This window comes from Giraffa tippelskirchi, chromosome 7 (assembly GCF_054371585.1).
Source record: "Giraffa tippelskirchi isolate mGirTip1 chromosome 7, T2T-mGirTip1v1.2.pri, whole genome shotgun sequence".
Classification (NCBI taxonomy): Eukaryota; Metazoa; Chordata; class Mammalia; order Artiodactyla; family Giraffidae; genus Giraffa; species Giraffa tippelskirchi.
The window spans coordinates 138,850,582-138,875,297 of NC_137281.1; the positions used below are offsets into that span (position 1 = coordinate 138,850,582).

The 24,716-nt window shown below is 38.8% G+C and overlaps 1 protein-coding gene and 2 long non-coding RNA genes across 20 annotated transcripts in view; all 3 read left to right on the top strand.

The window, feature by feature from the left end:
* Positions 1 to 24,716, top strand: part of GPHN (gephyrin) — a 525,210-nt gene that overhangs the window by 58,450 nt on the left and 442,044 nt on the right. The gene's annotated exons all lie outside the window — the stretch shown is intronic.
* LOC145514742 (uncharacterized) lies at positions 1,564 to 7,379 on the top strand. The gene is made up of 2 exons (XR_014060434.1): positions 1,564 to 3,109; positions 5,908 to 7,379. It is a non-coding gene; the product is annotated as an uncharacterized LOC145514742 (long non-coding RNA).
* LOC145513586 (uncharacterized) lies at positions 14,800 to 16,743 on the top strand. The gene is made up of 2 exons (XR_014059541.1): positions 14,800 to 15,011; positions 15,146 to 16,743. It is a non-coding gene; the product is annotated as an uncharacterized LOC145513586 (long non-coding RNA).

The window sequence follows — 24,716 nt, forward strand, 5'->3', positions numbered from 1 at the left end:
GTTCATGGGGTCGCAAAGAGTCGGACACAACTGACCAACTGAACTGAACTGAACTGAACTGATACTAGCAAACAGAAACCTATGAAAAGGATTTCTCCAACACTTTATTCTTACTGAAAGGAATGCAAACAATACCTCTACTTTTCTTTCCCCACCTGAAGGTGAGAATTGTCTAAAACTTCCTTTTACTGAGAACTAGTTTTGTTAGCTCAAAAATAGTAGGTTGACCTGTATGGGAGTTTTGCATCTAATCTGTACTACTCTGGCAAGAGGAAGTGTTCTGACCTTTCTCTGTGACAGAAATTGCAGAAATTATTCATTTTCTCCTAGGGCAGGGACTTTATTTTATATACCTTGCGTAGAGTTATGATTTGCTAGTCTTGTTTGTTGCTGCAGAGTTCAAGCTGTTGCATGATGGTACAAGGAATCGTAGAACCCAAGTATTATTTCTTAATTAATAAAAAACTAGGGAGCTAAAATATTTTAAAGATAGAGAATATTTCTACCTAAATTATTGAGGTAATTAAGAGGTATTTAAGGTATTAAGAGGACCAAACAATTTGTTTCCCTTTTGTGTAGGTGGTAAAAAGAAAAAAAGTGTGTAATGCAGAGTTGTTTCTCTCAAATTTTTAGCTAAAGTTATGTAACTTCTGATTAACATAAGATTTTTGTCCCAAACTGTGAAGGCACTTGAACACTGAGATGAGTTTTAAATAATCTTATGACTAATGTGTTAAAACAAGAGTGTGTGCCATGTTTCAAAGTATAAGGTGATATTTGCTTTACTACTGCAACACTACCATAGTCTCACCTATAATTCATTGGTGTTTAACTGTAGAGAATTAAACTTTGTTCCTTTGAAATATATGACCATTGAAATAAGAATCAAAGATTTTTTTGGTTTGCTTTTAGTTTTGGTCCCCTCAGCCTCCTGTTTTTTGTTTTTGTTTTTCCTGTTTTTGTGATGAAAGTGAAAGAGGAGAGTGAAAAAGTTGACTTAAAGCTCAGCATTCAGAAAACTAAGATCATGGCATCACTTCTTGGCAAATAGTGGAAGCAGCGAGAGGCTGACTTTATTTTTTATCACTGCAGATGGTGACTGCCGCCATGAAATTAAAAAACTCTTACTCTTTGGAAGGGAAGTTATGACCAACCTAGACAGCATATTAAAAAGCAGAGACATTACTTTGCCAACAAAGATCTGTTTAGTCAAGGCTATGTATGTAGTATGTATGGATGTGAGAGCTGATGGACATGAGTTTGAGTAAGCTCTGGGAGTTGGTGATGGACAGGGAAGCCTGGCGTGCTGCAGTCCATGAGGTCGCAATGAGTCAGACACGACTCAGCAACTGAACTGAGGGTCTTTTATGAGGGGATAAAAATACTAAGGAACTGTAGCAATTATTTCTCTGATACATTGTAAGCAGATAGTATATTTTTTATTGTCTAATTCTTTCGCAATCTAGGTTTTATGGGTTCCTGAACTATCCATGCTGCTGCTCAGTTGCTTCAGTCATGTCTGACTCTGTGCTGTTAACTTAATGGAAATCTTTTGACCCCACTATTGGGCTTCTTGAAGAAAGGAAATTTCTTCTTCATCTGTAAGATCTTTAATCAGGTCTAGCATTGGGAGGTAGTCAGTCAGGTTTTGTTTATTGGTTTTTTTTCTGAACTGGAGATATTTTGAGTTTTAGGGGGTGAAAAGTGCTTATGAAAAAGTCACTCAGTTGTGTCCGACTCTTTGAGACCCCATGGACTATACACTCCATGGAATTCTCCAGGCCTGAAAACTGGAGTGGGTAACCTTTCCCTTCTCCAGAGGATCTTCCCAACCCAGGGATTGAGCCCAGGTCTCCCGCATTGCAGGCGGATTCTTTACCATATGAACCACAAGGGAGGCCCAAGAATACTGGAGTGGGTAGCCTATCCCTTCTCCAGCAGATCTTTCCAACCCAGGAATTGAACCGGGGTGTCCTTCATGCAGGCGGATTCTTTACCAACTGAGACATCAGAGAAGCCCAAGAGTGTTTATAGACTCCTACATATTTCGCAGAATAAAGTAGAGGACATCACATTCTGGGGCAATGACAAGGTTTCTCTTGGCAACATAGGGATGTTGACAGTTAAGAAGTCTGAGACTTAACAGAGACTTAGCCTCTTGGGAACTTTATAGCATAGATTGCTTGTAGATGCCAACTTTAGAAATTAAACTGAATAGATCAAAGTAACCAAAGGTGTGGCAGGCTAGGTTGTCTTTAAAACAGTGTTTTGGGCACTGCATTTTCAAATGGAGCTAGTGCCAGCCAGGTGGGCAGAGCATTTCAGGAAATTCATGACAGGTAACAGTCATGAAGGGGTGTAATTATCTTGGAGCCAAATTTTGCCAGTTAATAGAGTCCTGGATATGAATTCAGACTCTCAGATAAAGAACTGTAAGAAAACAGAAGCATGCATTAAAGCAAAATCCAGCTGGAATCTTGTACATACTGAATTGAAGAAAGCTGAGCATTGGAGCCTAGAGGTGGTATCTCATCTTTAGATTTGTTTAGCAGTCTAGGGGACACTTAGGATGGTGGTGCAGTTTTGCCAGCAGTGGCTCTATATCATTACTTGATTTGGAAGGGTAACCGAGGCTAAACCCCAATGGATAAATAGCTAAGACTATTTAATGCTGAATTGCTTTCATCTGGAATCTTCCAGGGGCTTATTTTATCCAAATATAGAACAAGAAAATGAGAAAGTGGTGGGATGCAGAACTGATAAATCTAGGAGGACTGCCTTGGAGTCCTGTTTAAATCCCTAGGGATTTGTTTAGCTCCTGTAAAGTTAGATTGTATTGATATATTGTAGGTTCCCAGAAAATATTTGTTGAATGATTGACTGAATCAAAATGATCACTTTGGTGCCCTAGGGCCATTAATACAACCTCGTTTACGTTATGTGGATCATTTCCTTTATGTAACTATGGAAATAATCACATCGCCTCATAACTCAGATATAAAAACTCATAGTTAAATTCCTAATCTGGGTAATAGGTTTTTATTGGTATTACTTTTGTTGCATTTGTAAATTGCTGTATGTGTGTGTGTGTGTGTGTGTGTGTGTGTGTGTGTTCAGTCATGTCCGACTGTTTGTAATATCATGGACCGTAGACCACTGGGCTCCTCTGTCCATGGAATTTTCCAGGCAAGAATACTGGAGCGAGTTACTGTTTCCTACTCTAGGGGATCTTCCTGACCCAAGGATCAGACTTACATCTCTTGCATCTCCTGCATTGGTAGCTGATTCCTTACCAATTGAGCAATCTGGAAAGTCCAATTGATAGATACCCCACTCAGTAAACATGGAATACATTTTGTTGCTGAATAGTATGTTTAGTGGTTTATTTTGTGCCTATGTTCAGTAGGTGTTTTTTGAGGGTCACTATGTGTATGTTCATGTACTAAGCACTGTGGGATCTATATAAGGTGTAAGATGTACTGTCTTGCAATAAGAAGCTTAAGTTTCAGTAGCTAATTCAGAGGAAGTTAGGTAAATTATGCCAGTCAGTAAACAAAGAGTGCAGTGGGTGATGTTTGAGAAGAAAATATTTGTAACTGTACATTCACAACTTGATAATGGCAGTCTAGCTGAAATTTTGAAAACATTGTTCTCTAATATTATCTTATTTTTAACTCACACTGTTAAAAGAAATAGAAAGAAAGTGAAAGTGAAGTCGCTCAGTCGTGTCCAACTCTTTGCAACCCCATGGACTGTAGCCTACCAGGTTCCTCCGTCCATGGGATTTTCCAGGCAAGAATACTGGAGTGGGTTGCCATTTCCTTCTCCAGCAGATCTTCCCGACCCAGGGATTGAACCCGGGTCTTCTGCATCACAGGCAGACACTTTAGTGTCTGAGCCACCAGGGAAGAAATAGAAAGTACTGTTATTTCACATTTTAATTATAAGAAAGACAGTCTATTTATTTTTCAGTAGAGGTGTTATTAGATAACTCATTAATATTTGCAAAAGAAAATTTATAGAATTCTAGTTAAACTGCATTAAAGAAAAAAGTGAAAATGAAGTTGCTCAGTCATGTCCAACTCTTTGTGACCCCCATGGACTGTAGCCTACCAGGCTCCTCCGTTGGAAAGAAGTAAATGTTTTGTAAATAATCATTCACTATATTTAAGATTTGATTGGTTCAATGCATCAATTAATACAGATGTTCAGGATGCTGTTTTATATTTTTGGTTAAAGTACATTAGTGTTGGTTAAGATTGGGTGCCCTGTTTTTTGTATTAGATCCATTTTGATTTAATGAGAACAGTACCATCTACTGAGTCACCAATATGATATAATATCTATTATTTACAAGGGCAAAGAGGAAAATATACATTTATTCAGTTATTTTTCTTTCTTTTATTTTAAAATCTAATTGTTTAGTTTCAAAAGAAATTTTAATGAAAGTATATGAGCAAGCAGGTCCTTTGATGCTAAAAAGTTCCTTGATTGGAAATAGTAATTGAATTTGAACATTAAATGCATTATTTTTCTAGTACATTAAACAGATTGAATACTATCAAAAACCTCGAACTGCTTGTAGAATATATCACTTTATCCATCATCCTTGCCTTTCTTACTTTTATATTCCATATTCCACGAGCATATTTTTTCTGCTTCTCAAGTCAAACTGTTTTTAATAATGGATTGAATACTTACCTTTTCAATTCAGTGAGATAATTCAGTGAATTGTGAAAATTATCCTGATATCCCATCATTACATAAATTCATGCATGTTTATATGTTAAATTTATAGCACGTTAGCAAGTTATTTGGCCTTGAAAAGATATTCTAGGAAATCTCTATTTCCAAGAAGAAAAAAGCATGTGGCAAAAAATACATTGTGCTGTATTGTTGTTCAGTCAGTTGTGTCCGACTCGGTGACCTCGTGGACTGCAGCGTGCCAGGCCTCCCTGTCCTTCACCATCTCTGGAGCTTGCTCAAACTTATGTCCATTGAGTCGGTGATGCCATCCAACCTTCTCATCCTCTATTTTCCCCTTCTCCTCCTGCCTTCAATTTTTCCCAGCATCAGGGTCATTTCTGATGAGTTGGCTCTTCATATGAGGTGGCCAAAGTATTGGAGCTTCAGCTTCAGCATCAATCTTTCCAATGAATATTAAGGGTTGATTTCCTTTAGAATTGACTGGTTGAATCTCCTTGCAGTCTAAGGGACTCTCAAGAGTCTTCTCCAGCACCACAGTTCAAAAGCATCAATTCTTCTGAGCTCAGCTTCAACCACACCCCTTAGCAGGAAATTGGATTAAAGGTTTACTGTAAGTATGGCCCTACCCACAAGAGTAAGACCCAGTTTTCCCCCTAGCCATCCCTATTGAGAGTCCCTTGGACTGCAAGGAGATCCAATCAATCCATCCTAAAGGAGATCAATCCTGGGTGTTCATTGGAAGGACTGATGTTGAAGCTGAAACTCCAATACTTTGGCCACCTCATGCGAAGAGTTGACTCGTTGGAAAAGACCCTAATGCTGGGTAGGATTGGGGGCAGGAGGAGAAGGGGACGACAGAGGATGAGATGGTTGGGTGGCATCACTGACTGGATGGACATGGGTTTGAGTAGACTCCGGGAGTTGGTGATGGACAGAGAGGCCTGGCGTGCTGCAATTCATGGGGTCGCAATGAGTCGGACACGACTGAGCGACTAAACTGAACTGATCCCCTCCCATCAGGAAGCTTCCACAAGCCTCTTATCCTCATCCATTAGAGGTCAGACAGAATGAAAACCACAATCACAGAAAACTAACAAGACTGATCACATGGATCACAGCCTTGTCTAACTCAGTGAAACTATGAGCGATGCCATGTAGGGCCACCCAAGACTGATGGGTCATGGTGGAAGTGAAGTGAAGTCGCTCAGTCATGTCCGACTCTTTGCGACCCCATGGACTGTAGCCCACCAGGCTCCTCCATCCATGGAATTTTCCAGGCAAGAGTACTGGAGTGGCTTGCCATTTCCTTCTCCAGGGGATCTTCTTGACCCAGGGGATCTTCTTGACCCAGGGATCAAACCTGGGTCTCCCACATTGCAGGCAGACGCTTTTACTGTCTGAGCCACCAGTGGAGAGTTCTGACAAAACGTGGTCCACTGGAGAAGGGAATGGCAAAACACTTCAGCATTCTTGCCTTGAGAACCCCGTGAACAGTATGAAAAGGCAGAAAGATGTGACACTGAAAGATAAACTCCCCAGGTCGGCAGGTGCCCAGTATGCTACTGGAGAAGAGCAGAGAAATAGCTCCAGAAGGAATGAAGAAGCTGAGCCAAAGTGGAAACAGCACCCGCTTGTGGATATGTCTAGTGATGAAAGTGAAATCCGACGATGTAAAGAACACTATTGCATAGGAACTTGCAGTGTTAGGTGCATGAATCAAGGCAAATTGAAAGCAGTCAAACAGGAGATGCCAAGATTGACACTTTAGGAATCACTGGACTAAAATGGACTAGAATGGGCAAATTTAATTCAGATGACCATTATATCTACTACTGTGGGCAAGAATCCCTTAGTAGGAATGGAGCAGCCCTCATAGTCAACAAAGAAGTCCAAAATGCAGTACTTGGGTGCAATCTCAAAAACGACAAAATGATCTCTGTTCATTTCCAAGACAAGCCATTCAATATCACAGTAATCCAAGTCTATGCCCCAACCACTAATGCTGAAGAGCTGAAGTTGAATGGCTCTATGAGGACCTACAAGACCTTTTAGAACTAACACCAAAAAAAGATGTCCTTTTCATCATAGACGACTGGAATGCAAAAGTAGGAAGTCAAGAGATATCTGGAGTAACAGGCAAGTTTGGCCTTAGAGTAAAAATTTGAAGCAGGGCAAAGGCTTGCAGAGTTTTGCGAGAGAACACACTGGTCATAGCAAACACCCTCTTCCAACAACACAAGAGACGATTCTACACATGGACATCACCAGATGGTCAATACTGAAATTGGAATGATTCTATTCTTTGCAGCAAAGACGGAGAAGCTCTATACAGTCAGCAAAAATAAGACCAGGAGCTGACTATGGCTCAGATCATAAACTCCTTATTGCAAAAGTCAAACTTAAATTGAACAAAGTGGGTATGCCATCCAGGTATGACCTAAATCAAATCCCTTACAATTATACAGTGGAAGTGAGAAAAATATTCAAGGGATTGGATCTGATAGTTAAGAAAGCCTTCCTAAGTGATCAATGCAAAGAAATATAGGAAAACAATAGGATAGGGAAGACTAGAGATCTCTTCAAGAAAATTAGAGATATTAAGGGAACATTTCATGCAAAAACGGGTGCAATAAAGGACAGAAATACAAATAGCTTACAAATAGCTGTGAAAAGAAGGGAAGAAAAAGCAAAGGAGAGAAGAAAAGATATACCCGTTTGAATGCAGAGTTCCAAAGAATAGCAAGGAGAGATAAGAAAGCCTTCCTCAGCGACCAATGCAAAGAAATAGAGGAAAACAACAGAATAGGAAAGACTAGAGATCTCTTTAAGAAAATTAGAAATACCAAGGGAACGTTTTATGCAAAGATGGGCTCATTAAAGGACAGAAATGGTATGGACCTAACAGAAGCAGAAGATATTAAGAAGAGGTGGCAAGAATACACAGAAGACCTGTACCAAAAAGATCTTCATGGCCCAGATAATGACGATGGTGTGATCACTCACCTAGAGCCAGACATCCTGGAATGTGAAGTCAAGTGGGCCTTAGGAAGCATCACTACGAACAAAGCTAGTGGAGGAGATGGAATTCCAGTTGAACTATTTCAAATCCTGAAAGATGGTGCTGTGAAAGTGCTGCACTCAGTATGCCAGCAAATTTGGAAAACTCTGCAGTGGCCACAGGACAGGAAAATGTCCGTTTTCATTCCAATCCCAAAAAAAGGCAATGCCAAAGAATGCCCAGACTACCACACAATTGCATTCATCTCACACGCTAGTAAAGTAATGCTCAAAATTCTCCAAGCCAGGCTTCAGCAATACGTGAACCATGAACTTCCAGATGTTCAAGCTGGTTTTAGAAAAGGCAGAGGAACCAGAGATCAAATTGCCAACATCCACTGGATCATTGAAAAAGCAAGAGAGTTCCAGAAAAACATCTATATCTGCTTTATTGACTATGCCAAATGCTTTGACTGTGTGGATCACAATAAACTGTGGAAAATTCTGAAAGAAATGGGAATACCAGACCACCTGACCTGCTTCTTCAGAAATCTGTATGCAGGTCAGGAAGCAACAGTTAGAACTGGACATGGAACAACAGACTGGTTCCAAATAGAAAAAGGAGTACATCAAGGCTGTATATTGTCACCATACTTATTAACTTATATGCAGAGTACATCATGAGAAACGCCAGGCTGGAGGAAGCACAAGGTGGAATCAAAGATTGCTGGGAGAAATATCAATAACCTCAGATATGCAGATGACAGCACCCTTATGGAAGAAAGTGAAGTACTAAAGAGTGTCTTGATGAAAGTGAAAGAGGAGAGTGAAAAAGTTGGCTTAAATCTCAACATATCAGAAAACTAAGATCATGGCATCCGGTCCCATCACTTCATGGGAAATAGATGGGGAAACAGTGGAAACAGTGTCAGACTTTATTTTTTTGAGCTCCAAAGTCACTGCAGATGGTGATTGCAACCATGAAATTAAAAGACGCCTACTCCTTGGAAGGAAAGTTATGACCAACCTAGATAGCATATTAAAAAGCAGAGACATTACTTTGCCGACAAAGGTCTGTCTAGTCAAGGCTATGGTTTTTCCAGTGGTCATGTATGGATGTGAAAGTTGGAGTATAAAGAAAGCTGAGCACAGAAGAATTGATGCTTTTGAACTGTGGTGTTGGAGAAGACTCTTGAGAGTCCCTTGGACTGCAAGGAGATCCAACCAGTCCATCCTAAAGGAGATCAGTCCTGGGTGTTCATTGGAAGGATTGATGTTGAAGGTGAAACTCCAATACTTTGGCCACCTGAAACAAAGAGCTGACTCATTTGAAAAGACCCTGATGCTGGGAAAAATTGAGGGTAGGAGAAGAAGGGGACGACAGAGGAAGAGATGGTTGGATGGCATCACCAACTCAATGGACATGGGTTTGGGTAAACTCCGGGAGTTGATGATCGACAGGGAGGCCTAGCGTGCTGCAGTTCATGGGGTCCCAAAGAGCCGGACACGACTGAGCAACTGAACTGAAAGGACAGAAAAGCTATGAACCTAACAGAAGTAAAGATACTAAGAAGCAATGGCAAGAATACACAGAAGAACTATTCAAAAAAATCTTAATGACCCAGATAACCAGGGTGGTATGATCACTCACACTCACCTAGAGATATACATCTTGGAGTGTGAAGTCAAATGGGCCTTAGGAAGCATCACTACAAACCAAGCCAGTGGAGGTGATAGAATTCCAGCTCATCTCTTTCAAATCCTGGAAGATGTTGCTGGGAAAGTGTTGCACTCAATATGCCAGCAAATTTGGAAGACTCATCAGTGGCTACAGAACTGGAAAAGGTCAGTTTTCATTCCCATCCCAAAGAAAGGCAATGCAAAGAATGTTCAAATTACTGCACTATTGCACTCATTTTACACGCTAGTAAAGTAATGCTGAAAATTCTTCAAGTGAGGCTCCAGGAGTACTTGAGCCATGAACTTCCAGATGTTCAAGCTGGATTTAGAAAAGGCAGAGGAACTCGAGATCAAATTGCCAACATCTGCTGGATCATAGAAAAAGCAAGAGAATTCCAGAAACACATCTACTTCTGCTTTATTGACTATGCTAAAGCTTTTGACTGTGTGGATCACAACAAACTGGAAAATTCTCAGAAATAGGAATACCAGACCACCTTAACCTGCCTCCTGAGAAATCTGTATGCAGGTCAAGAAGCAACAGTTAGAACCAGACATGGAACAATGGACTGGTTGAAAATTGGGAAAGGAGTATGTCAAGACTGTTTGTTGTCATCCTGCTTATTTAATTTCTATGCAGAGAACATCATGCGAAATGGCAGGCTGGATGAAACACAAGCTGGAATCAAGAATGCCAGGAGAAATATCAATAACCTCAGATATGCAGATAACATTGCCCTTATGGCAGAAAGTGCAGAGGAATTGAACAGCCTCTTGATGAAGTGAAAGAAGAGAATGAGAAAGCTGGCTTAAAATTCAACATTCAAAAAACTATGATCATGGCATCGGGTCCCATCACTTTATGGCAAATAGATGGGGAAACAGTGGAAACAGTGACAGACTTATTTTTCTTAGGCTCCAAAATCACTGCAGGTGGCTACTGCAGCCGTGAAATTAAAAAATGCTTGCTTCTTGGAAGAAAAGCTATGACCAACCTAGAGAGCATATTAAAAAGCAGAAACATTACTTTGCCAACAGAAGTCCGTATAAGTCAAGGCTATGGTTTTTCTAGTAGTTATGTATGGATGTGAGGGTTGGTCCATAAAAGTTGCTGAGCTCTGAAGAATTGATGCTTTTGAACTACGGTGTTGGAGAAGACTCTTGTGACTTCTTTGGACAGCAAGGAGATCAAACTGGTCAATTTCAATCCTAAGGAAATCAACCCTTAGTATTTATTGGAAGGACTGATGCTGAAACCAAAACTGCAATAATTTGGCCGCCTGAAGAACCAGCTCATTACAGAAGGCCCTAATGCTGTGCAAAATTGAATGCAGGAGGAGAAGGGGATGACAGAGGTCGAGATTGTTGGATGGCATCACTGCCTCAATGGACATGAGTTTGAACAAGCTTTGAGTGATGGTGAAGAACAGGGAAGTCTGTCATGCTGCAGTCCATGGGGTCTCAAAGAGTCGGAAATGACTGGGCGACAACAGCAACAGCCTTCTTTATGGTCCAACTCTCACATCCATACATGACTACTGGAAGAACCATAGCTTTGACTATGGTTGTGCTGTGTATTATAGCTAACTTAAACTTATTCTAATAAACACAGGAAAGTATGTCATATATATATATATATATATATATATATATAGTTGATTTGTCATTCTTAAATTCTTGATACTGAATGATGGCTGTGTTTAAACACCTCTGTTGATAGTTATAAAACCATGACTGTTGAAACAGTTTCTCTTTCTCAAAAACTAACCGAATCTGTTTTCCCCTGCCGAAATAAATGTATGTATCCTAAGGAACTGGTTATACACAACTGGAAGAGAAAACTCACTATGATTGTGAAATTGAATTAAAATGCTAATACATATTATTTTTCTCTGTTCCGGATACTTTTCTCATTTCTGTTAACAGACTCCCTTTCTCCCCAGCACTGTGCTTTTGTTGAGATTACCAAACATTCTATTCTTGTTTATTGAGATGCGGACTTAATCCAGATGTAGTCAACTGTGATGCCCAACCTACTGGCCATGGCAGTATATCCCGGGGTGAATGGAGTTCTCACCTACCAGAGGTCATGCTCACCCTTCCATCTCCCACACCATGTTGAGAGACAGTCTAGGTTTAGTTGGAGAGAATGAGATCCACTCACAGAGCAACTAAAGTGGCACAGATAATTCTGATTGCGTGGTCAATTCCCAGGTTCTAGTTCTTCTTGTCCCTATAGTGGCCCTATATCTGGCCAGTTTTTGATACTATCTAGATATCCTGTAATAACATTACCCTAGCCCTCTCTTTAAAATTTAAGTTATATCATTTACCATCAAAATAAATATTTTTCATACTTAATGTTACCAGTTCATTTTTAAAGCACATTTTCTGAGAAAGCTTTAAACCTCAAATTTAAATCTTTTTCTGTAGGCTAGAAAAGACCTCTATTTTATCATTACGTCAAGGATTCAGAAATGAAAATTTTATTTCAAGGGTTGTTTCTGTTTTATATTTTTATTGCCACTCTTCTTTCAGTCTTGGAACATGTAATTAATTCAGGAATGAGGGTCGGGATTTGGGAGGAAATCAGGGGCTTCCCTGGTTACTCAGAGGGTAAAGAATCCACCTGTAATGTGGGAGACCTCAGTTCGATCCCTGGGTTGGGAAGATCCCCTGGAGAAGGGAAAGGATATCCACTCCAGTATCATGGCCTGGAGAATTCCATGGACAGAGGAGTCTGCAGTCCATAGGATCATAAAGAGTCTGACACGACTGAGTAACTTTCACTTTCAGAGTAGTCAACAAATGTTTGTGAGTTCAGCCATGGGACAATTTTTGTAGTGATAAAAAGAAGTTTAGGAAATTCTCACTAACAAAGGTTCTGAACCCAGCCACCTTCCTGAGAGGATCCTGTCTCAACACTTTAACCTGGGACATTCTTAGAAATACCGGTGAATTCTGGTTGGGTATCTTTTCCAGCCTAAGATTTTTCCTTCTACTTCTTGTAGAACATGTTTGAGCAAGTTATCTCCCTAAATGTGTATCACTCTTCCCTGTTCCCTCCTTACCAATCTCTTGTCCTTCTAACACTAAATAAAATGTCAAAAGGATTCCTTTGCCTTCAGCCATTCATTTGACATCTGCTTTCACAGCTGTTAGATTGAGAACTAAGACATTGAGTCCCTAAAAACTTAAATTCTGAATGTTAGACTAGTCACTTACTGTAACATTCACATCTTTAAATGAGTAAGGTAAACTAGTAGGTGAGTCTTTTCAGCTCTAAGAAGTGAACAATTCTAAAGAAATTGCTTGTTTTAATGACAACTTTTCAGTTTACTTAAACATTATCATTAAGTGCCTACTGTGTACCAGTTACTAGACTAGGTACTCTGGGGGGTTCAATATAACATTCGTTTCCTGCCAGTAGAATTTTAAGCTGTTTAGGGGATTAACAAGCGAGAGGTATCAATTAAGAAACAATATGGTGTGGTGTGGGGGCTTCCCTTGTAGCTCAGTCGGTAAAGAATCTGCCTGCAGTGCAGGAGACCTGGGTTCGATCCCTGGGTTGGGAAGATCCCCTAGAGAAGGAAATGGCAACCCACTCGAGTATCCTTGCCTGGAAAATCTCATGGACAGAGGAGCCTGGTGGGCTGCAGTCCATGGGGTCGCAAAGAGTCGGGCACGACTGAGCGACTAACACTTACACTTAGAGTGTTTCTCAAAGTATGTTACATTCAGATAATTGGGATGATGACAGGCATGTTCAGGACAGAATATCAAATAATGTCAAATTGCATAAAAAAGCTTTTCCTTTTTTCTCTCTCAGTCCTTTTCATTATATTTATAAACATAAGCCCTTGACACCTTTTGAACACTTAACCATTCTCCCTTTTTAACAAAGTGGGCTCAAAACATTGTGAGCAGCTCTTCTTTAGTACTATTTAAGATATACATATATTTATATATATTATATATATAGTAGTATTTAAGATATATATCTTTTAAAAAATTTTGCTGAAGTATAGTGATTTATCATGATGTGTTAGTTCTGCAGTACAGCTACGTGAATCAGTTATGTATTTACATATTTCCACTCTTTTAAAAATTCTTTTACAAATTGGAAGATTGAGTTTGACATATATACTATTATATTTTATTTATGTCAAGCCATACATTTTTCTCATTTGTTATAATGATATAAGCATTTTACTTGGAAGTTTTTGTTTTAAAAGTGAGATGGAAAAAAAAAAAGTGAGTTGATGAAAGATGGCCAACATTGAGAAGCTGATATACTGTTTTAAGAACTGCCAAAATTAATATCTTTCTTCTTTTGCCTGGATTGTTTTAATTTTTTTTAAATTACAACAAAATAGAAATTTTAGAAGAGATATCTCAAAAATGTTCATTCTTTATTCCTTTTCAAATTTATGTCTCAATATTTATGTGCTCTACTTTCAGTCTTCTGTTTGAATGTAAGACTCTTCACTCGTCCAAAGGGTGTTGGTTCCAGATATGATATTGTTCCTTCAGTGAGGAACAGTGATTAAGGGCAGAGCAGTACAGAAGGATTGTGCTTAGCCTTTACTAGGATAGATATTGTGGGTCCTCTGGTGAAATTTAGTCATAAGTCTGTCCTTGGTGATATCTCATTAGGCCTCTCCCCAGGAAAAATTCCTTTAGCTTTTTCTTTTGCTTTATTTGGTAATTAAATGGATAAGTCTTTCTCTAAAATATCTTAGAAGGAGACTGGTTAAAACATCAGGGAGCAGAATTTCTTAATTTCAGAAGAAGAAGTTGCGTGTGTTAGTCATTTTCCCTTACTGTAGATGTGACTGATATCATTTAAATCTTGATTGCCAAATCTTGCCTTAATTTAATAATACACTAAGTTATTTGAAGAAGGAACAGTTGTAGCATGACACATTTGAAGGATTTCAGGTTTGCTGCATAGATTTAATTGCCTTGTAATTACATATACATAAATGAAGATTGAGAAGCACTGGTGTAGTGGAAAGTGGACAGAATCTGTTGTTAAGTTTGTTTTTCTATGGCTCTACTACTGTTATAGTTATAGTGACCTTGTTCAGGATCCTTAAGTTCTCTGTGTTTTTAGATGGATTTTAAATTTTGTAAAGACCTTTATAATTCTAAAATTTTGTAATAACCTACTGTATACCCTATTTTAAATTCCTTGCTATTCTAGATATAGTCTGTGGACTAGTAACAATGTCATCTGGGAGTTAATTAGAAGCGCAGAATCTCAGGCCTCAATCCTAGACCTAATGAATCAGAATCTGCATTTTTATAAGATTCCTGGGTGATTACATGGAAATGAAAATTGGAGAAGCACTGCTATATAATGCTTATTTCTTTTAGTTGTTACTTGAATGTTCAGTTGCTCATCAGAACAAAGGTAAAAGTAGAAGGTATAGGAGTTGATTTGAGAAAAGGGAAATGTAGAGATTCATGTTCGTTAAGATTAGCATAACTGAAGAACAATAAACGTTAATACTGATTCAAAGTATGAATTACTTAAATAGTTAGATATTTTAGAGGAAAAAAGATTAAAAAATAGTTCATCTCTTTAATACAAAAGAGAGAGATATATTTAGCATTTATTAAGAGTAAATAAATGCCAGCATTTATTAAGAGTAAATAAATGCCAGCATTTATTAAGAGTAAATAAATGCCAGCATTTATTAAGAGTAAATAAATGCCAGCATTTATTAAGAGTAAATAAATGCTAGCATTTATTAAGAGTAAATAAATGCTAGCATTTATTAAGAATATACTAGTTTCAGGGATTCCCTGGTGGTCCTTGGTTAGGACTCCTTGCTCTCACTGCTGAGGGCCTAAGTTCAGTTCCTGGTCAGAGAATTAAGATCCTGCAAGCTGTGTGGCATGACTGGTGGGGGAAAAAAGAATATACTAGTTTTAATTACATAGATGTATTATTCTGTTGGTAACACCATGGGATTTCAGTTCAGTTCAGTCGCTCAGCCGTGTCTGACTCTTTGCGACCCCATGAATTGCAGCACGCCAGGCCTCTCTGTCCATCGCCAACTCCCGGAGTCTACCCAAACCCATGTCCATCGAGTCGGTGATGCCATCCAACCATCTCATCCTCTGTCGTCCCCTTATCCTCCTGCCCCCAATCCTACCTAGCATTAGGGTCTTTTCCAATGAGTCAACTCTTCGCATGAGGTGGCCAAAGTATTGGAGTTTCAGCTTCAACATCAGTCCTTCCAATGAACACCCAGGATTGATCTCCTTTAGGATGGATTGATTGGATCTCCTTGCAGTCCAAGGGACTCTCAAGAGTCTTCTCCATTAGTATACTGTATTGGTGTTTTTCTTTCTGGCTTACTTCACTCTGTATAATGGGCTCCAGTTTCATCCATCTCAATAGAACCGATTCAAATGTATTTTTTTAATGGCTGAGTAATATTCCATTGTGTATATGTACCACAGCTTCCTTATCCATTCGTCTGCTGATGGGCATCTAGGTTGCTTCCATGTCCTGGCTATTGTAAACAGTGCTGTGATGAACACTGGGGTACACGTGTCTCTTTCAATTCTGGTTTCCTCGGTGTGTATGCCCAGCAGTGGGATTGCTGGGTCATATGGCAGTTCTATTCCCAGTTTTTTAAGGAATCTCCACACTGTTCTCCATAGTGGCTGTACTAGTTTGCATTCCCACCAACAGTGTAAGAGGGTTCCCTTTTCTCCACACTCTCTCCAGCATTTACTGCTTATAGACTTTTGGATAGCAGCCATTCTGACTGGTGTGAAATGGTACGTCATTGTGGTTTTGATTTGCATTTCTCTAATAATGAGTGATGTTGAGCATCTTTTCATGTGTTTGTTAGCCATCTGTATGTCTTCTTTGGAGAAATGTCTGTTTAGTTCTTTGGCCCATTTTTTGATTGGGTCATTTATTTTTCTGGAATTCAGCTGCAGAAGTTGCTTGTATATTTTTGAGATTAATTCTTTGTCTGTTGCTTCATTTGCTATTATTTTCTCCCATTCTGAAGGCTGTCTTTTCACCTTGTTATGGACTCTGAGGGAGAAGGTGAGGGTGGGACGTTCTGGGACAATAGCATTGAAACATGTGTATTATCATATGTGAAACAGAACACCATTCCATGTTCGATGCATGAGACAAATGCTCAGGGCTGGGGCAATGGGATGACCCAGAGGGATGGGATGGGGAGGAAGGTGGGAGGGGGGTTCAGGATGGGGAACACATGTAAACCCATGGCTGATTCATGTCAATGTGTGGCAAAAACTACTACAATATTGTAAAGTAATTAGCCCCCAGCTAAAATAAATAAATTTATTAAAAAAAAAAAAAAAGAATCTTCTCCAACACCACAGTTCAAAAGCATCAATTCTGCGGCGCTCAGCTTTCTTCACTGTTCAACTCTCACATCCATACATGGCCACTGGAAAAACCATAGCCTTGACTAGACGGACTTTTGTTGGCAAAGTAATGTCTCTGCTTTTAAATATGCTATCTAGATTGGCCATAACCTTCCTTCCAAGGAGTAAGCGTCTTTTAATTTCATGGCTGAAATCACCATCAGCAGTGATTTTGGAACCCCCCAAAATAAAGTCTGACACTATTTCCACTGTTTCCCCATCTATTTCCCATGAAGTGATGGGACCAGATGCCATGATCTTAGTTTTCTGAACGTTGAGCTTTATGGCAACTTTTTCACTCTCCTCTTTCACTTTCATCAAGAGGCTCTTTAGTTCTTCTTCACTTTCTGCCATAAGGGTGGTGTCATCTGCATATCTGAGGTTATTGATATTTCTCCCGGCAATCTTGATTCCAGCTTGTGCTTCCTCCAGCCCAGCGTTTCTCATGATGTACTCTGCATATAAGTTAAATAAGCAGGGTGACAATATACAGCCTTGACGTACTCCTTTTCCTATTTGGAACCAGTCTGTTGTTCCATGTCCAGTTCTAACTGTTGCTTCCTGACCTGCATACAGGTTTCTCAAGAGACAGGTCAGATGGTCTGGTATCCCATCTCTTTCAGAATTTTCCACAGTTTACTGTGATCCGCACATTCAAAGGCTTTGGCATAGTCAATAATGCAGAAATAGATGTTTTTCTGGAACTTTCTTGCTTTTTCGATGATCCAGCGGATGAGAGTATTTTAGATCTTTTATTTCCACCAAAAATTCCCTCCCACCAAATCTCCCAAATAAATTTAGACTGCGTATAGAAAGTATGCTTGTTGTGAAAACTTAAGCCTTTCATCCTTATACTCTCCCAGGAAGATTTCTATCCTGGAATCCTTCTTATATAGTGATCTTTGACATCATTATACACATTTTTAAGATAAGAACAGGTTGCAGAAAGGTTTAGTAAATTGCCTAAGTCTCTCAACTAATAAATGGCTGAGCCACAATTCATATCTTAGGCTGACTGAGTTCAGTCAGTTCTCCTACCATTATACCATTCTGCTGCTCTTTTGAAAAAAAAAAATCAAATTTATTACAAAATAGCTAAAGACTGAACATTTACTTTATAAAAGAATTATGCTTCCTTTAAAAACCATCACAAGGCTTTCACAATCCTTTATAAAACAAAATGACTTGCAACTTTTTAATTTGTTTATAACTTTTAGAGATACAGATAATGGAATAAATGAGGTATGGAATCAGAGTTCAGTCAGGGAAGCAGAAGCATCATGAGTGTTTTAGAATCAAGGACATACTACAGATATAAAACCTCATATAATTGTGGGAGAAAATGGTAAGAATCCTACAGAGGGAATTGGAAGTGCAGAAGATAGTCACTAATCACCTATTCTGAGACTTTGATGTGGGTGTATTAATTGGAGCTTGCAAGGGAATATGGGAAACCAGGCGTTTTGAACTATTAGAGTGGGATCACAAAGAATAGCTACTGGCTAAGTCTTGTGCAGTGCTGCTGCCTGTGCTTCTGTCTTTCATCACATCTAACCATGATGATCTTTAGAAACTAATGGCTGCTGCTTCACTTCTGCCTTCTAGGTCTCATGCTCATTTGTATGGATTAGCCAAAAACTAATCAGAGAAGAGGATTCTGGGAAACATAGTTTTGGCTTATCCAAGTGGACACTATTAAATCACCATAATGTGCCTTATGTGTCTAAGATTGAAAAGAGATGCTAAGCTATTGGTTGATGTATATACTATTAGTGAGAAATATATTGAAATATATTGATAAACTCATTTCATGAATAATTCAGTGTGAGATTTTGAATGAAGCAGCAGTACTTTTGGGGGACTTTAGATTTTAATCATATCTTAGATTTATGGGCAAGTTGCTTAATTGTTGTCATGTTCTCTTCCGTGAAAAGAAAGAACCAGCTTCATTTGATAAATAATAGTTAAATAAATAAGTGGAAACCTGTCTACTCTCCTCTAACATTTTATAGTAAATGTTATTTTAGAATATTGATTTTATTATAATATTTTATTTTAAATATTATTTAAATATTGCAATAATATTTAAATATCATTTAAATATTTTGAATATTATTTAAAGTATAATATTTTAAATATATTTATTTTATTGTATATTATTTTATGATATTTATTCTATGTTTTGACATATAACAAAGGTAAAAGAATTATACACCAAATATCTATATAGCACCACCTAGATTCTGCTATTAATATTTTAATTTTCTTTGTTTCATCATGCATATCTAGCAGTCTGTCTATCCCATGTTCTGTCTGTTAGTGCATTTTATTTTTCATGCATCCAAAGTAAATTTCAGATATCAATACAGTTCTTCTTAAATACTTCAGCGTGTATATTTTTACCTAGATTCAGCATTAATTTACAGGTTTCTTTTTTCTTTGTGTGTAGAATTTACATGCAGTAAAATAAATCTCAAGTCTATTTTCGCTGAGTTTTGAGATGCATATATCTATGTAATTAAAACCCATGTTGCTGTAGACTGAGTGTATCTCCCCCACCCCCAGATTCATAAATTGAAACCTAATATTTCAATGTGGGACCTTTCGGAAGTGGTTAGGTCATAGGGTGGGACCTTCATGAATGAGATTCAGTTCAATTCAGTCACTCAATTGTGTCCGACTCTTTGCAACCCCATGGACTGCAGCATACCAGGCTTCCCTGTCCACATCACCAACTCCTGGAGCTTACTCAGACTCATGTCCCTTGAGTCGGTGATGCCATCCAACCATCTCATCCTCTGTTGTCCCCTTCTCCTCCTGCCTTCAAATTTTCCCAGCATCAGGGTTTTTTCCAGTGAGTCAGTTCTTCATACCAGGTGGCCAAAGTGTTGGAGTTGCAGCTTCAGCATCGGTCCTTCCAGTGAATATTCAGGACTGATTTCCTTTAGGATTGATGAGGGCCCTTTTAATGGATTCCAGAGAACTTCCTTATCTCTTCCACCATGTGAGGACATGGCAGTCTGTGAACTAAGAAGTCTTTGCCAGACACTGAATCTGACAATCCTTTGATCTTGGACTTCTCATCTGTGAGAAACATTTCTCTGCTCACAAGAAACAATATATGTTTTACTCTAAAAGCATTATAGTTTTAGGCCTGTTTATCTCAAATTAATTTTTGTGTGTGATGTGAGATAGTAGTAGTAGTCGTGTCTAACTCTTTGCGACCGCATGGACTGCAGCATGCCAGGCCTCCCTGTCCATCACCAACTCCCGGGGTCCTTTCAATGAATATGCAGGACTGATTTCGTCTAAGATGGACTGGTTGGATCTCCTTGCAGTCCAAGGGACTCTCAAGAGTCTTCTCCAACACCACAGTTCAAAAGCATCAGTTCTTTGGTGCTCAGCTTTCTTTACAGTCCAAGTTTCTTTCTTCTCACATCCATACATGACTGCTGAAAAAACCATAGCTTTGACTAGACAGACCTTTGTTGGCAAAGTAATGTCTCTGCTTTTTAATAAGCAGTCTAGGTTGGTCATAACTTTTCTTCCAAGAAGCAGGCATCTTTTAATTTCATGGCTGCAGTCACCATCTGCAGTGTTTTTGGAGCCCCCAAAAAATAAAGTCTGCCATTGTTTCCCCATCTGTTTGCCATGAAGTGATGGGACCAGATGCCATGGTCTTAGTTTTCTGAATGTTGAGCTTTAAACCAACTTTTTCACTCTCCTCTTTCACTTTCATCCAGAGGCCTTTACTTCTTCTTCACTTGTCATCTGCATATCTGAGGTTATTGATATTTCTCTCAGCAATCTTGATTCCAGCTTGTGCTTCATTCAGTCCAGCATTTCTCATGATGTACTCTGCATATAAGTTAAATAAGCAGGATGACAATATACAGCCTTGACGTACTCCTTTTCCTATTTGGAACCAGCCTTTTGTTCCATGTCCAGTTCTAACTGTTGCTCCCTGACCTGCATACAGATTTCTCATGAGGCAGGCCAGGTGGTCTGGTATTCCTGTCTCTTGGAGAGTTTTCCACAGTTTGTTGTGATCCACACAGTCAAAGGCTTTGGTATAGTCAATAAAGCAGAAATAGATGTTTTTCTGGAACTCTCTTGCCTTTTCGATGATCCAGTGATGTTGGCAATTTGATCTCTGGTTCTTCTGCCTTTTCTAAATCTAGCTTGAACATCTGGAAGTTCACAGTTCATGTACTGTTGAAGTCTGGCCTGGAGGATTTTGAGCATTATTTTACTAGCATGTGAGATGAGTGCAATTGTGCGGTAGTTTGAGCATTCTTTGGCATTGCCTGTCTTTGGGATTGGAACGAAAATCCAATCTTGGCGTGGGGAGTGTTTTTTGGTTGTGTCCTATGAATGTTTGATGTTGATGTGGATTCTATTTAAATCTTCTAATTTAGTAAGCAAACACACTGTGACAGTTTAATTGTATAGGTCTTGGCCTACTGTTGGGAGCTGTGGTTCCAATGACAGTTATGCTCAGAGTTTTTATAGTGCTATTCTGATCTCTCCTTTTACCTGGTACTTCTGTGCATTATGTTTGGTCCATAATGGGGCCATCCTCAGGTGTGGAATGTATGTTCCTGGTCTGGATCTCCTAGGTCAGAGGTAGAGGTCAGGCCTACGGGGACAGAATACTCTTCCCATGTCTGCCTGCTGCTGGCAAGACTCCCACACCATCTCAGTTGGTGCTTCTGCTAGAGCTCGAGTCTTTTGGACAGCAGTCCTAAAGGAAATCAACCCTGAATGTTCGTTTGAAAGACTGATGCTGAAGCTGAAGCTCCAGTACTTTGGCCACCTGATGCAAAGACCTGACTCACTGGAAAAGACCCTGGTGCTGGGAACGACTGAAGGCGAAAGGAGAAGAAGGTGGCAGAGGATGAGATGTTTAGATAGCATCACCCACTCAATGGACATGAGTTTGAGCAAACTCTGGGAGATGGTGAAGGACAGGGAAGCGTGGAGTGCTGTGGTCCATGGAGTCAGAAAGAGTTGGCCAAGTCTTAGAGACTGAACAGTAACAAAGGTGTTTCTCAACCTACCTGGGCTGCTTTTTACCCCTTAGTGTCAGTTTAGATAATATCAAGCCTTGGGTGCCTTTTTTAGTTAGGTGATAGATTGAGCAGTGCTTAACTGCTGCATTATTTCTTCAAATTCTGGGATCCCTAGCCAGTTGCCTCCCGCCCCCCCATCTTTCAGACTGTTTCTATGGCTGTCTCTTATACTGTTTCCAGCTTTTTAAGTTGTTCTTAGTTTGGAGAAGCATGGATAGATGGGTGCCTGCAGTTGTGCCCAAACTGAAATCCTAAAGCTTTAAAAAAAATAATTTAAGAAGGTAGTAGTATTGTAAATGAGGATATGAGGTTTTTTTGTGATGGATTTATGTTTAGCAGTATTGGTCACTAGATTTATTTATTTTCCTTTGTTAAATTTGCTTCTATTTCTTTTTTAAAAATAGAAAGTACTAAAATGTTTTTTTTTAGTAGCAAGAAGATACAATAATCAAAAGCAAGCTTAATTATCCTGTGACACCCTTTAAAACCATATTATTTTGGAGTGTGTCATTAGAGCAAATTATTCTGAAGCCAGATAAATATTTAGATGTTAATTCATTTCTTTATCTTATAGCCTGAATCCCTTCAGCTATCTATGTATTTTTGTTGTATTTCATTATAGAGCTGAAGTGTGTATGATACTGGATTAGCAAAAAAATTTCAGAGTGGACCTGATAAAAGATATTGGTAATGTTTTAATTAAAGAACAAAACCTTTTGTTAGCACATTGCCTGGGAGTGAATACTATTTGTTTCTGGGAAGCAAAAAATTTGATAACTAGGGTAAAAGTAATTTGATGACATGGTAATGAGCTGCCTTTTTAGTATGCTTGTTAATTTTGTGGCTAGTGGATTCTGTCTTCTTTGAATAAGTGTGTAGTATTTAGTATATTGACAAACTTGTATAGCTGCTACCACTCTTCTTACTTGCAGAACATTTTCATCACCCTATAAAGAAATCTTGTATTTCATTAGCAGTCACTCTATTTTCTCCTTGTCACTTCCTGGCCACCCACTAACCTGCTTTCTATGTAGATTTGACTCTTCTAGACATTGCATGTAAATGGAATCGTATACAGTATGTGTTTTTCTGTCTGGCCTTTCCCCCTTAGCATATGCTTTTAGGGTTTATTTATGTTGTAGCATATATGAATACTTTGTTTCAGTGCCAAATAACATCCCATTTTATGAATATACTACCTTTTGCTTATCCATTGATGGAGGGTTGTTTCCACTTAAGAGTATTATAAATTATGCTGGTAAGAGGGTTGATATACAAGTTTTTCTATGGACATGTTCTCATTTCTTATGAGTAAATATTGATGCCTACTAATGGAATTGCTATGTCATACTGTAACTTTGTTAAATTTTTTAAGGAACTGCCAAACATTCTGAAGGGACTGCATCATTTGACAGTCCCACTAGTAAATGTTTGAGGATTCCAGTTTCTCTACATCTTTGTCAAGACTTGCTGTATCTTTTTTATTTTAGTCATCCTCTGATATCTCATTGTTTTGATTTGTATTTCCCTAAGGACTAACAATGTTGAGCATCTTATCATGTACTTATTGGCCATTTTAATATCTTCTTTTGAGAACTATATATTCAGGTCCTCTTGCCCACTTTTAATAATAGACTGTTTTTTAGAGCAGTTTTAAGTTCACAGCAAAATTGAGAAGAAGATGCAGAGATTCCTCATATTACTTCTGCCCCTGTATATATTTGTGTGTTTGTGTGTGTGTATACACACACATATGGCCTTCCACATTATCAAAATCCCATACCAGAGTAGTACATTTGTTACAATTAATGAACCTACATTTACACATCATTATCACCCAAAGTCATAGTTTAGATTAGGGTTTATTATTCTTGTTGTTGTAGGTTCTATGGATTTTGACAAATGTATAATGACATATTCACCATTTTAAAATCATACAGAGTAGTATCACTATGCCCCTCTATGCTATGCCTACTTGTTCCTCTCTCTCCCCTAGTCTCTGGCAACCACTTATCCTTTTGCTGTCACTATCATTTTGCTTTTTCCAGAATGTCATAAAGTTGGAATCTTATGTTGTCTGGCCATTTCAGATTAGCTCCTTTCACTTAGTAATATGTATTTAAGTTTCCTCCATGTTTTTTTATGGCTTGGTGTCTCATTTATTTTTAGCACTAAGTAATATTCTAGTATCTGGATGTACCAGGTTTATTTATCTATTCACGTACCGAAGGACATCTTGGTTGCATCACAGTTTTGACAGTGATAAATAAAGCTGCTTTAATCATTCATGTGCAGGTTTTTGTGTGGGTATAAGTTTTCAGCTTGTTTGGGTAAATACCAAGGAGTACAGTTGCTAGACTGTATGGTAAGAGTACGTTTAGTTTTTTAAGAAATCACCAAACTGCATTCCAAAGTGGCTGTACCATTTTGCATTCCCACCTGGAATGAATGAAAGTTCCTTTTGGTCCACATCCTTGCCAGTATTTGGAAGTAGCATTGTTTTAGATTTTGGCCATTTTATTAGGTATATAGTGGTGTCTTTCTGTCATTTCATTTTTCAAATCCCTAAAGACATATGATGATGAATATCTCTTCACACAATGATTTTGTACTTGTATATCTTCTTTGGTTAGGTGTCCATTAAGGTCTTTGTGTGTGCCATGTGCTCAGTCGTTCCCGACTCTGTGACCCCGTGGACTATATAGCTCACTGGGCTCCTCTGTTCATGGAATTTTCCATGCAAGAATACTGGAGTGGGTTGCCGTTTCCTCCTCCAAGGGATCTTCCTCACCAGGGGACTGAACCTGCATCTCCTATGTCTCCTGCATTGCAGGG